Consider the following 15,399-nt stretch of genomic DNA (forward strand, 5'->3'; position numbering starts at 1 on the left):
TTCATTGCAGTGTCTTTTGCTATTTTTTCTGCCAAATCAATTTTTTTTTTTTTTTTTTGCTACTGATGCGCACCAATAGGCTAAGACTCCTTTGGTATCAATAGCTGCTATTAACATCTCTTCCAAAATTTAAACAGAAAGGTCATGGAATCATAAAGTCATTTATGTTGAAGAAGACCTTTAAGATCACCAAGTCCAACAATTAACCCAGCACTGCCAAGCCCACCACCACTAAAGCACAGCTACACATCTTTTAAATACCTACGGGAATGGTAGCTCCACTGCTTCCTTGTGTACTGTGTTCCAATATTTGACAACCCTTTCAGTGAGGAAGTTTTTCCTAGTATCTAATCTGAACCTACCCTTATGCAACTTGAGGCCATTTCTTCTTGTCCTGTCATTTGTTGCCTGGGAAATGAGACCACCCCTCACCTGGCCACAGCTTCCTTTCAGGTATTTGTAGAGAGCATTAAGGTTTCCCCTGAAACCTTTTCTTCAGGCTGAACAACCCCAGATCCCTCAGCCCCTTCTCATCATACTTGTGATCCAGACACTTCACCAGCTCCACTGTCCTTCTATGGACACACTTCAGCACCTCAATTTCTTTCTTGTATTAAGGGGCCAAAAACTGAGCACAGGGTTTAGGATTTGCCCTCACCAGTGCTGAGTAGAGGGGGACGATCACTTCCCTGGTCCTGCTGGCCATTATATTTCTCATACAAGGCAGGATGGTTTTGGACTTCTTGGCAATAAATCTTTGCCAACTACAGCATTAATGCTGGCTGACATTTGGCAATGCAACTAATTCTTACTATTAAAATATTATTTAAGCTGAAAATATTTATAAACAGCCTCAATGAATTGAAATTTTAGGTGCATTGAGTCATTGAGTTTTAGACCAAAGGCAGTATATTTTCATAGGGAAAAGACAAATCTGTTCCTTAATGTGATGATATTAAAAATGAAAGGTTCTACATTCCGCTTTCTTATGTGAATTACAACAAATTAACAGTAATTCATCCTGCAGTATGTCAGCAAAGCAATCAGATTTCCCATTTTGTGGCATATGATCACACATACGTATCTGACACAGCACAGAAAAATCTGTTTCTATCATTACACCCAGTGAAATTGCTTTTAATAATTAGAACTTGTTTTCTTGCTCCAAAATATGCTGCAAATAGTAAATTCAGCTTACACGTGATATAAGGGAGTAATAAGAATGAAAACATCTTTATTTTATTATGGATCTTATTTCTATTTAAAAGCTTTTAGTTTAATTGCACTCCCACCACTTTTTCTTTCTCACCTTTGTGCAAGCTAAACTTTGGAACTGCCTTTTGCTTGTTCATACAGTGAACTATGAGTGAACCATACACTCACATGAGCGGCTGGTTCTAATGTAGGTCAAAGATTATTTTCTTCTTTTTTTCTTTTTACTTTAATTACGTTTCCAAAATTAATTACCAGAGACTATTATTAGCTAGCTTACTTTAAAAAAAAAAACTCAAACAAACCAAAAAGCACCAAACCTCTACAGGAAATGAATAACTTTATATTTAAACAGCAGAGTTGTAAATAAAGGAACTCCAAGTCAGCTGCCACCTCTAATACAGTATTATGGTAATATAAAGAAGTAAAAAAAAAATAAAAAATGCTGCATATACAAACTTATATGCAACTACTGTTCATTCTGGAAGGAATGGTTTGCTTACTACAGTAAACCCTTACTTCTGTCCTTTTACTGTGCATACAGGTTTACAAACTTAATGTAATGAATTATATCCTCAGCAGTAGTGAATACTACAAGCTTTGCAGCTATTCAAAAGGGATAGCTGAGCCCTTTTGAATTTTTGAATTCAAAAGGGCTCAGCTATCCATCATTCTTAATGCTTATTGATACATACTCTATATTTCTGCTCTCTAGCCTCCAACTCTGATCTCCTGCTTTCTTGTTTCATTCCTTAAACATTTCCTAAAGAGTAAATATGTGTACTTTCTGTACTTCCCCACTCACTTTTGATCTAGTTGGTCCTTAGGAAGTATTAATAGATCTGTTTGTGGAAGATCTGTGTCTCTAGGTAGTACTGGCAGGATCAAAAAAAGAAGTTATATTTTTTACTGCTGGTTGGAAGACATTTGGGAATTTTACATAAGTTCTTCTTCAACCATAGATTTATTCAGGAAAGGAACTTCTACTGTGTATTCAGCTTGAAGTAAAAAATTAAACAGTGAACTCTGTTGCCTCGACTTGCCACTGTACTACAAAGCTGAGTTCACAGAAGCATACTTTGAATCCACAATGTTTTATACAATTTACAGTAGTGATAAACCTGCTATATTTGCATAATTTAGCACAGATTTTAAATATTGTAAAGTTATCCTCTTGAAAGGACTCAATTTTCAAAAGGCAAAAGGCAGCATTTGGTCCATTTGAGCTGCCATGAGATAGCTGGTTATCCAGAGCTTTTAAGAAATTTCAGTGGTAGTAGAAAAAATAAGAACTGAAGTAGCTCTTCAAGAAGTAGAATTCACTACAGATCATCCAAAACATTGAATAAATATGTTGGTAAACTAGTCTGTATTGTTTCAGGTCCTACTCTCCATTTCTCTCCCTGCCTTCAGCTAATTGTTTTTAGATGTACCACGCCCCCAGAAAATGACAAAACATTGTCTTGATTTTGATTCACAGTCCCTCTGGGTCAATAGACATAAGGAATATAAAGTAATTTATTTGTTACTGCTTTTTTATGATAACTAATGTTACCATATGTGTTTAATGAACTTTTGGATATCATAACATTTTTCAATTCAGAATAAAGGTAGATTTGGTTCCTGTGTCAGCTTATATGGTAAGAATAAATGATTTTTTTCAAATTATATCATTACGTGAAGAGTTTGGGCTTGAAAAAATTCAGCCCAATGTTTTATTAATCTTCTATTTTATGGTAGAATACTATTATCGAAGACAGACACAGCAGATAATGCTGCAATCTTCAAGAAAGTACTCAATAGGTATGATCAGGAAATGCTACTACTACATAGAAAAGACAGAAGATATAAAATACTTTAAATAAAATCCAATGCCTTCCCATTAAGAGAACTGCCTTGTGTTTCTTCTATACAATACAACCAAAATGCATTCAACAAGCCAAGCCTCTTAGCATATAAAAACAGAACTGTTGACAAGTAAAAATTGGTTGATTATTTTCCATTAGCAAATGGTAACCAGATATCTCCAATGACTTAAAAAAGGAAAGAGTAGGTTGGCACACTGCTTAGTCTGTATGTTAAAAGAAGAGGTGAATGAAGTTTCTGTTCATCACATATGAAAATTCAAGTAAGATGTTAATTGTTGCTTTTTAAAAATCTATTTACTTATTGTAGAAGAAACTGTGCTTTCTCTTTGAAATATAGTGTGGGAGGAAGACCTGACTCCCATGACAGGTTTCCCGCTAAGACTATGTGGGAAAGGTGTAATGCAGGTTTCCTCTGGGATTTGAATCTGTTAAAATAGATCTGCCATTTATGATGTGAGTGAGATCCTGAAGAAGGAATGAGAAAATTCAGGAGTGAACCATAAAGGCTTCCTTGAGGTAGCATTACTTAAGTAAGTATAAAAGACAGCGGCTTGTGTTTTGTAGTCTCTGTTTTAATACTGAATTGGTTTTGGCTGGTGTTCTGGTAGGGTGTGAACTTTTTTTTCTGTTTGAGTGGTTTTGAGACTGACAAAAAGAATCTATCTTTCTCAGTATGAAGCCTGTTTGAAGTTGAGGAAAAAAACTGAAGTCATTGGTGGTAACTTTCTAACTGCTGTTGTGCTACTAAGAGAATGCAAGCAAGTTTCATGGGTTTGTGCTTTTAATTTTATACTTGCATGAAGAGCTAAATTTGCTCATGTTTGTGACTATAAGACAGCTGTGCAAATACTCAATCTTATCAGTTGATTGCTTGTAGCAGAACTTCTGTCCAGTGCATGCTATATAGATATAGATATAGATATAGATATAGATATAGATTATATAGATTATATAGATTAGATATAGATATAGATATAGATGTATGTATGTACGTATATATATGTATATGTGTATATATATAATTTTTTTTTATGTTCATGTACTCTGATGTCTGAACTTTATCCAAACAAATCTCTTACTGGCTGTATCTGCTCTGCTACCAGTGTGTTTAGAAATACATGGTTTTAAACAGGAATCTAAGGATGACTCCCTGTCTCTGAATGAATAGCTTGGATTAGATCTAGAAAAATATTTGTGCAACTTTACACACCCAAACTGGTCTTATAGGGGATAAAACAGTGTTTAATTAGGTGACTTTGTCTATATTTGCGAGCTTCAGGACCCTTCTGGTTTTAAGCTAGCTTTGTTCAACTGGCAATCATAGAACCAATATGCAAAAAGGGCATGTAAGGGCAAAAGCCCTTACAAGCAGAAGCCACAGCAGGGTGACTCCCACAGCTCTGTGGTTAAACCTGCATATAACAACCTGTCTCTAAATCTAGCAGATGCATCCTTAAGGTAGCTTTTTTTCAGAAAACAAAAAATGAATTTATAGAGTGTATATTGGAAAATAAGGGAAATTCAAAAAACTCAGGTGGAGCCTTGTGACTTGCACTTTTGACTGCACTTTAAAAGCTACTGTGAAAAACCAGTCTCTACAAAAAGTTCTCTAATCATTATTTGCTGACTTAAAAATCCTTACTCATTGAAGTAAACCTATATTGTTCCTGTAGTTAAGAGTAAACTTTCAATGTTTTTGCCAAATTAAGTAGAACTGAAAAGCACAAAGTTCTACTTTTCATCTTCTGTTCATAATGAAGAGGGTTTTTGATTTAACCACAAAAGATTCTTCATGTGGTTGGTTACCTCCACAATGAAATCACTATGTTTTGCACTGAAATCTTTCCCTAGGGATCCAGTGCCTACTATATTGATCTTACAATGCATTGAGTCATGTTATGACAAATAGCAGGAGCTGATGATATTTCATTGTTCATATGGCTCTGCAGCATTCCTAGCTTTGTTTCTAATAATAGCTATGGCTTTGTTAGAATTGTCTCTTGTGGTTGACACACACTACTCTTTTCATCATATTGCTATTTCCAGGGGCACTATACACTGAGATACTGGTATCTCCTGGAATATATGCAGTCAACTTGAGCACTCAGTGTTTTCCTAAATAACTCATATGTGAATCCATGTCAATACTTGTATTATAAGTATTGCTCAGGTGGTAAATCAGCAATATGAACTGGTTTCTGGAAGGGACTTTAATACGTACACAGCTTTAGGCCTAGTTATCTAGTCCAAAAGTCAAGTGGAATGAAAGTATAATAATCCACATGTTGCTGCTGAATTCACACTGACACAGTCTTTGGTATCCACCACTGCCTTGGGGAAAGGTGATATGAAAATGTGAGAGGACATTTTAAATTTAAAAATTACTTATGTTTGCTGAGTCTGTGGTAGCAAAAAATCATGAGAAGTAAATTTAAAAAATGAAGAACTTTCAGGGGGCTTTCATCCCATATATGGGATTATGGGATCAAGTTGTAATGTAATGTTGGTATGTAAATATAGCTTCCCAGTTTTCTCTAATTTCAGCCCTAGTTGTCTTCCCACAATGAATTAGTCTATGATTTAAGTAGAAATGTTGATTTAGTCTTGTGTCCTGAGATTTGAGAAATGATGTTGGAGTGATCCCTCTCTTCTTTCTTGGATGCTATAACTTTTGGGTCATAACTGGCATTGCACTTTCTTATTTGTCCTACTTCCTGCCAAAACCCATGGATGATGGATGTATATTCTTTGTTAGTCTTTAAATGTCTAATGCTTATGGTTACATTCTTTTAGGGACGAGTAACACCTTTTCATAGCTTTGTTTATGATGGGAGGTGAAGAAAGGATGGAGTGGAGAGAGGGTGCTTCTACAGCCATCCTTTGTCTAAGATGCAGCATTATCACACATAAGCATAGAAGTACAAAATTTACCTTCATGAAGCTTATTTGGCTGGCCAGAGATTAGAGGGTTGGTTCCTAAGTTCAGAAATATATTATAAGCCAGTATAAAAGTGCTTGCTCCTTCACAAAACACATTGCTGGAGTATTGGAGTAACTTCAGCATGTGCAAGTTGGGAAAAAGTAACTGAAGAGCCAGACCTCCCATATCTGACAGGTAAAACCACAACAATGCTTTTCCAAAAAGGAGAATTAAAAAAAAAAAACCAAAACAGTTCTTAGAAAATATTGCATAATGTCCAATCTAGCAACACACTTTTGTTGATCTTGTTCTTGGCCCCTGTGCTTTTGTTTCCTTTATTTGAGTAAAGATGATAATGATAATCTTTGTGTCATCTATGTTGTGTACATGCACAAAATGAGAAAATCTGTCTGAGGCACCAAGATATTGTTGTAAGGATTGTGTTGGAACTCGGTAAAAGATTTGAATCGTAACAGCAGTTGCGATGACTTTTCTATCTACACTTTCATAGTACAGTTAAGAGGAAATGCAGGATCTGCTAACATTGTGTCTTTCAAAGACATCAGAAGTATTTTCTATTGAAAATACTTTCTTCAGCCTCACTTATTCAAGGAATTCCCATGTCCCACACACCTAAGGCTAACAATAAGGAAAATATAAAGGGTTTTGATAAAATGTTTAATATAAGCAGTTTTAATCAGACACATCTAAGTTTGGAAGATGCTATAAGGATTCTCAGTGCTGTGAGGATTCTTACTTTGAGATTCTCAAACACTTCAGACAGTGTTTGCATTATTTCAGTATAGTATATATGTAGGTTATTATTAGATTTTCAAAGTTTTTGAAGAATTGAATGAAATCCTACAAAATATGCAGGACTCACATAGAGAATAAAGGAGCTTTTGTTAGCTAAATTCTGTAAGTTCACTGCAGATGGAGGGAGGCTGAGTTCACAAATTTCTAACAAGATTTTGGATGAAATTTATGCTAAGCTGATTGAAGTATTAATTTTCATGTTTTTGACTAGTTTGACTTTCACACAACTTCGGCAACATGCCTTATACTTGATTCAATCCTGTTGAGCTCAGATGCACATTTTACTGTTATCAGCAAAACCATTACATTGCAAATGTTTTTAACAACCTCTTATGTACTTGTGAAGAGGTATGTCTTGCTGTGAAGTTTAGCTGAAATATAAATGGAAACATTTTCAATTAAGATACTTCTAGTTGTCATTTTTTTTATTATATAAACCTTTGAATGAGAAAAGAACTGGTTTTCACCCTAAAATGTTAATTAAACATTCCAACTTTTCCCTTCACTCACTCTTCTCTTAAGAATTGGTCTACTGAACACTTTCAAAACCCCCTAATGCAAGTATTATCATGACAAAGTACAAACCAATTACAAACCCTGGAAAAATTCACTCCAACTTCCTGCCTATCTAAGTTGGTCAACAGATTGTCCGTTAATATTCTTTGGCTGTTTTATACAAGGTGAAGTGCAATACACTGTTCAATAGCAAAGACAAATGAAGACACCCAGCTACAGAAGGGCTTGTTCTGTATGTTTGTCTGTAGATTCCTGAGCAGTGTCTGGGGTAGTTCAGATGCAATTGTAACTCGCTGCTCTTGAGCCAAATGCAGAATAAAGGCTGCAAGGAAATCAGGAGGAGAGGCAGTGCAAACACTAATGGTGAGCCTTTTTCATGCTTCATAGATGTATGGTAAACCCAGCAAATGTGATATCTGAACACACTTTGCAAACTACAGGATATGCTTGGAGAGGCTGAGACTTCATACAGAACTTGAGGTTGCATTTGTGCAGGCAATCACAAATCAAGGCCTCTTCTTTCCTGTCAGTAGTCTTTCCTCTGTGTACCTTGTTACATTAGTTGTACAATGATATAATTGTAGAGAATAGATATTCATGACTACTTTGTATATAAAGTTGTGATTGCACATAAAAGCAAAAGAAGAAAAAAAAATCAACAACAGGCACATGGTTAATAAAAAAAAGTCACAGCTAAGTGAAAGAATGTTGCAGGCAGGTCAAGAAAAATTCAAATGTAGCAATCGTGACAAAGCTCAGTCCTCAGCCTGCAAACACTCAGCCTGTGGCCAGTTGCTGGCAATTCTAATACTGAAATATAGGGCTAACTCAAGTGCTAAATCCAACAGTTGAATGACCAGCCCATCCTTATTACCACCATCGTGCTCCACAAACAACCAGTTGAGAAGCTGGACTCCTCCAAGTGACAAAGAAATTATCCAAATGGTGGAGGCCCACTGGCACAGCTGTTCAAGCTGCAGGCTCAAGCTGCAGGCTATATCTCCTTGGAATATCCTTGCACTGGTCAAAAGACAAGGTGCACACCAGAGCACCAGGCACCTTAAACTTATTCCTCTGTTTTGAGCTATTCTGGCCAATAAGTTTGCAACAGTTAACTTTGATTTTACTCAGTCCTCAGTTAAAGTCTAAATAGCAACCATGGTATGGTGGAGGAGATCAGACTGATGAGACCTGTTTTTAGGAAATGTGGATATCAGATCTGGCTCTGACTTAACTCTCTTTAAATTCAACACTTCTATATTATCTTAACTGGATATTAAATACATTGGTCCTGGTGATTTTCTCTATGTAAAAGGACTTGTATAGAGAAATTTGTTGTTATCTGGCCTGAATTTTATTGTCTTAAAAACAGGAAGTGAGCAGAACTCTACCAATCTGTACAATGAGGTTTACACCAGTGTACAAACTTCTCATTGTTTTAGAAGTTGTTATTAGTTAACAGAAGGGAATAAGACTCTTTGGTTCTTTTTAATAAGCAGAAATGTCACAGCCACAACTTCAAGGCAGAATGACCTCTATAGCTGATAAATGTCTATCACTCTTTATAATACTGAGATAGCTGGATAATGGTTGGTTTTATATCAAATTAGAAGAAAAAAAATTTTTTTTAAACCCCCAAACTGACCAAGACCACCTTGCTGCTAAAAAAATTCTTCCAAGAGTGTATTGCCATAAACTTTTTATAATCTCATTTTTCTATGAAATATATGATGATAAACAATTTTAGAACAATACACTCATTAGTTCAAAATGTATTAAAGTAACAATTCTAATTGAAGTTACAGAGATTAGACTTCATGAATGTTTAAATCAAAATGTAAGGATTTAAAAATGCTAATTAGAGATTAATGAATACTTATGTAGTAATATCTTATCTAATCTAAGAAAACTATTCAATTTATATCAACATACAAAAAAAAAAAAAAGGAATAAACACAAAGGAAAAAATTCTTTACCACAAAACCAGGTTAATTTCAAACTTAATTAGATAGCTGTAATGTTATTAGAATAATCAAAGTGATATCTGCACTTTACAGGGCTTCTTAGTAGCCATACAAAACTTTTGTAAAGGTGATTTTTATTAAGAGAAAATTATGTTCTGTTTAAATATTTTTAAATTGTACAAGGGTGTTAATAACCTCTAACTCATTTCACTTGAACATCCTGCATATAAATACACTTTATATCAGTTTTTAGCTAAATGTCCTCATATACACACTTTCTTTAAAGAAACAACCTCTGCTGATGAAAATTATACTTATGTAGGGATCGTTTCTTTGAGTTTAGATACATGTAAGAAAATGGGTTAAGTATTCAGCACTTTTTCATCATAAAAATTGCTGAGGGAATTGTCTGTAATTTTCTGTATCAATAATAAGCACAGTAACTTGGTTTGAAACTTTTTAAGTGTTCATACATTTTTGTTTATCCTTGTTTCTTTCTTGTTCACTGGGCATGTTGGAATCAGATAGGGTTCACTTGTCTAAAAAGGGGAAAAGAACTCCAGTCCATGAGTTGGCTGATTGAGAGGGCTGTAAATTAGTTTTGAAGGGTATAAAACCAGACTCGATAGAAATGAGCCTGGGGACAGCTTGCCAGTGTTGGGAGCAAAATCAGCAGCCCAGCTGAACCAACTGCACCAATGCATCCAGCATGGGTAGCAAACAGGAGGAGCTGGAAGCCATGGTGTAGCAGAAAAGCTACAATGTAGTTGCCATACTGCTTCCAAGGGAGAAAAAAGTAATTATAATTCTCTCAGCATCTTCTACTTCAGTCATATTCTGACCTTAGCTTATTTTTTTAGAATTGCAAATGCTTGGGGAAAGGGAGTGTGGGCTGTGTAATCCTACTCTGACAGCCAAGCAGCCACCAAATCAAAACCATAAAGTGGTTTTCATTCCTCAAGTGTCACAATGAAGGATTAAAGTATTATATCTGCTTCTAGTCCAGCAGTATATTGTCATTATCATAATCTGCATAGCTCTGTTAAAACAGGGTTTTGATACACAAGCACAGTATATGCTAAGTAAAGAACTATCAACATGGTAAATAACCATAGAAGTATTTTGAAAATACTTTTTTAATGCAAGTTCAAGGCAGTTTGATCATACTTCAAATGTAGAAAACTTGTAATGTTTGAAACAGGTGATACTTGGCTGATTAATTTTCTCAGTAGTTCTTTCTTAACAGGAAGGAGCCTGGGATTTATGCTGTATAATACCTGTTGGGAATACTGATGTGTGATTTGCATAATCACTCACTGAGTCATCATTGTTCCATGCAGGTTCAGTAGCAAATGGTCCTTAATATCAGCTGACTGAATAAGAATACCTTGTTAAGAACATATACAAGATAAAAAAAAGTCAAGTTAAGTGTTTCTTCCTTCAACTACTTCTAAATTTAAGCATTGTCCTTGGGCTGCTCCTCCCTGGGACCATGTTGAATTTCTATGTATTCTACTTCGTGTAGTTCTGTGTATGAAGCATAGTGAAGTGAGCTGCTGCAATGCTAAATAGGATTCTCATTCACCAGAGGTTGGTTCTATGACAAATAAAACCACCTAATGGGTGGAGCCTAATTGCATTATTCAAGGTAACGCTTCTTTCCACACACGCTAATCATGTTTCTAATGAAAGTTTTATGATACCAGGTCTCTAAATTTTAAAATGAACTCATTTGGATAACTTGTTAACCAGCAAGTATTTTCAGTCACAGATCTCTAAAGGCTAAACCAGCCTGAAGAGGCTGCTATTACTCCCTAATATAGGGTTGGGCTTGCTCAGAAGTTGATCTCCTTTTAAAATTTCACTGTCATCTTGAGTGACACTTATTGCACCTATATTGTAATAAAAGGATATGAATGCAAATGCTTTTGGGGGTTTTTCTGTTTTGGAAGAAGAATGAAAAAATTAAACCAGCTATCTGAACGCCAGCATCATTTTTCTTATGCTTTAAAAGACCCTTGTCTTATTAAAAGTGGAGGTGGTTTTGAATTTAGGATCCCAAAAGATAGGATATTGAGATGGTTAACAATGTAAAAATCTGGACTTGATGTGGCCAGATGAAAATGGCAGTGGTCTACTGTTTTTATTTGTCCCTCAGATTTTATATACATCCTGTGTATGCTTCCATTTATACCCATATGACCTAATGCTTTGTAGCTCTGATGTCCTGACTTTCTGCAGCAAATGTGTTGCATGGTTGTTCTTTTGTTCTTTTATTTTTTTTTTTCTGCTCATAGTGGGCTTGAGATTGTAGTTCTTGGGTCCCTTGGTATTGACTGACACTGTGAGGACTCTAGAATTTCTAGCAGTTTTCAATGTCTCTCTCTCCTTTGACTTTTTTACCAGTTCTGTCTGACCTTAAAAATTCTGTATTCCAGGTTTGATGGCATAACATAATTCAAGGAATGAAGTCCAAATTAGTTGTTGTCTGTCATGAGATGCTAACAAAATAGTGTGGACATAGCTTGGTCAGGGAGTTACAGCATACCTATATAGACTTATTTTTAATAAATTCCTCAAAGATGACATAGGGGTTTTCAAGATTAATATAATTCAGTTTAAAAAATTTATAGTACTTTTAAAATGGAGACAACTCAGTGACTGGGTCAGAGAGAACAGAAATTTAGAAGTAAAATAATATTTTTTATGATTAGACTTGATTTCAGACTGTGCACTTACTTCTTGATCTGCAGTGAACTGAAAATTTTTCTTTTAGCCCCTAGAAGATAATCATTTGCCTCTGAGACATAGTTGTGTATTTTCTAAGTGTTTCTATCTCTTCAGCTGTTGTGAGTAACACGTCATCTAAATATTCCTATGTATACTGCTAAGTTCCCCAGAAACTGCCCTGTCTTCTTTCTAAGTGTTCCATTGGAACTCATCTCCCTTCCTAAAGAAAAGCAATGCAAATTGAGGTAAAATAAAAGAGTCAATGCCAAGAAAATCAACACAAATGTTACCAATCAATAGATATGTTGTGTTACAGGCATCTATTTACAGTGTTGGATTAATATATTCCAGATCCTGTTCCCCTCAGTGTGCTGAAGGCAGCTACAGGTATTTATTTAAAGTTTTACAAAGAGCTGTTGTTATTATCAAATATTTGCCATTCACCTTAGCAACTGCACTAGCCTTGCACAGGATGGAAGGAGAGGAATGAGTCAGTGTGGCAGGTCTACAGGCATTAAGATGGAAACTGCATTTCTTATTACACACACGTTCAGTCATCTGGGTAAGTTATGTGAATGATTGTTAAAATCTGTGGTTGTCAAGGATCAGTCTTGTTTATTCTTCTCCTAGCTTACAGAAAAATGAAGCTCAATTTAAGCTAATTTTTTTTTAGCAGATACCTTTTATTAATAATGCTGTATGAATTGTTAGAAAATGCTCTTCAGTTAATTATTTTATAGACTTGAGCACTGGAAGATAAACAGCCAATCTTTAAAGTGAAAAACACCCAAAACAAAACATAAATTATTATAAAGAACATTTCATTAGATTGAGTTGTACTACATATGATCTCAGTGAGTTGTTATCGATTCATCTCAGTTAGTTTTACCAGGCACAAGCAGTATAATATTAAAGTTACATAGTTAATGCACGTAACATTTTCCAGCACCAGAGCAGCTTCAGATTTTGTTTTCCTTGGAGAATGGGTGCCCATGTTTCTGATTTCCTAAGTCTGTGTTTTTCAGTAAGAAATTTTTGGCAATTGCTCTTCTACTGAAAGAGTACATAAAAACAGAATTGCACTGTTCCTCAGAGTTAAATTTAAGATTTCACAGCAAGTTTTAGTGCATTTGCGTGATGTCAATCATCATAGAACGTTATCTTGTGACAGACTGGTAAACCCAAGGTACACATCTGAACTGAGACTTCTTGCAGAGATCAAGATTGGTTCTGCAACACTGGGGTAAAATAGTCCTTGGAATTTCTTGCGTAAACATTTAAATAACAAGAAACATAGCTTCGCTGTGTAAGTCTCAACTTAGAGTTCTTGTTTTGCAGTAACCTTTACAGCTTTCATTGATGCTATCAATACTATAGTATGTTTATCAAGGTAATAATTTGTAAGAAAAGTGAGAAAAATTACATGGTTTGCTTGGACTGCATCGTGGAATGTTCTTCTATAAAGATGTTCCTGATATGAGAAAGACAGACATGAGGTCCAGGACAAGGAGAAGTTGTATGAGGCACACTGTTGAGTATATTAGAGTATGCTTTGTTCTGATACTAGACATTCTCAAGAGCATAAAGATAAAGATTCTGCCAAAATATTTATCATCTTTGGTGTTTCTAAATAGAGGTTGATACCTGAAAATATGTTCTGAATTGTTGTTGTGATTTATTCCATCAGGCAGCTGAACACCACACAGCCATTTGCTTACACCCCCCTCAGTGGGATGGAGAAAGAATCTGAAAAAAAAGAGATTGAATTAATGGATTGAGATAAAGAGTTTAACAGGACAGAAAAGAAGGGAAACTTATAAAAATGCCAAGAGAATATACAAACCAAGTGATACACAATGCAATTGCTTACTACTCAGTGACTCATGCCCAGCCAGTCCCTAAGTAGCAGGCTGTATTCCCCAGCCAGCTCCCCCAGGTTTTTTTGAGCATGACTATATATGGTCTAGAATATCCCTTTAGCCAGTTGGGTTCAGCTGTCCTGACTATGTCTCCTCTCAGTTTTTTGTGCACCCCCAACCTACTTTCTGGCAGTGCAGTATGAAAAACTGAAAAGTCCTTGGCTTCACTGCTCAACAACAGCTAAAGCATTAGTTTGTTGTCAACATTCTTCTCATCCCAAATCCAAAGCACATCACTATACCAGCTACAAGGAAAAAAATTAAGTCTATCCCAGCCAAAACCAAGACACAAATTTAGTAACCTGCTGTGTAAATGTTTGGCTGGGAATATGATTGTCGTGATGAGAATATTTTTCTCAGTAAAAGAAACCAGAAGCAGGTTTCAGAGATAAAGTAGCTAATATATTACTTTGGTGTACGTAATATCAGAATGAAGTAATGCACTAGTAGAATGCTCAAAATATTTTCTTGGCTGCTTATGGTAATATCAACTCGTCTGAAAGAGTTTGCTCCATTTTCAGAGTTCTCTATTTCTGTTACTTATGTCACTTTTAGAAGAGTTTTAAACCATTAAACAGTAAATCTTCAAAGGGCTGTAATATATTCTGTTTAAATTTAGAAACTAACAGTAGTAAGAGCTGTGAAAATATAAGAAATACAGTGTTGAAGAAAAAAAGTGGAGTGTTTAACTTAAACTAATTTACATTAATAAGGACTCAAGAGGCTCTGATATTAATACTGTGTTATTTTAATGTCAAAGCAGACATGAGAATAATTGACTATTGTCCTTTTTGCCCTCTATCTGCTACTTTCAGAATCCTATTTTAACTGGACTTTTGTGATGATTAAATTTTACTGGAAGTAAAATACTGGACTGGTTCAGGATTCAAGTTGGTCTTCAATTTTTGTAGAAATTGATTTATTTTGTGTTGTCCATTATTATAAACTTAAATGTGTATTAAGCTAAATATACACTGGTGTGAAGAGTTAGAAGAATCAAGAATGAAGCAGGTAAGCTAGGCATCGGAAGAAGGGAATGGTAAGGAAAGGTGTTTTAGATTTTGCCTTTGTTTCTTAAACCAACCTTAATTTAACTGACAGGAACCCAAATTTTCCCCAAGTCTGTTTTGCCAGTGATAGTATTTGGCAAGGAGTCTCCTTGTCTTTATCTCAGTTCATGAGTTTTTCCTTGCCTTGTGATTTTGTCCTCCTATCCTATTAAGGAAATTAGTGGCAGAGAAGCTGGATACTTCTCTGGCAGCTGTCCAAGGTTAATGCCCCAGAGTACTCACTATTGAAATGGTCTTCTGCTCTCAAACTCTTTACTATATATCCACTTCCACTGTAAAATGGATAAAGCTAATGTGGGGGTTTTGGTGTTTGGTGTGTTGATTTTTATTTTAAGGTAGATCTTCTATTCAAATATATCTTAATTTTGCTTTCCATTCAGATTC

Source organism: Anomalospiza imberbis, chromosome 1 (genome assembly GCF_031753505.1).
Source record: "Anomalospiza imberbis isolate Cuckoo-Finch-1a 21T00152 chromosome 1, ASM3175350v1, whole genome shotgun sequence".
NCBI classification, from domain to species: Eukaryota; Metazoa; Chordata; class Aves; order Passeriformes; family Viduidae; genus Anomalospiza; species Anomalospiza imberbis.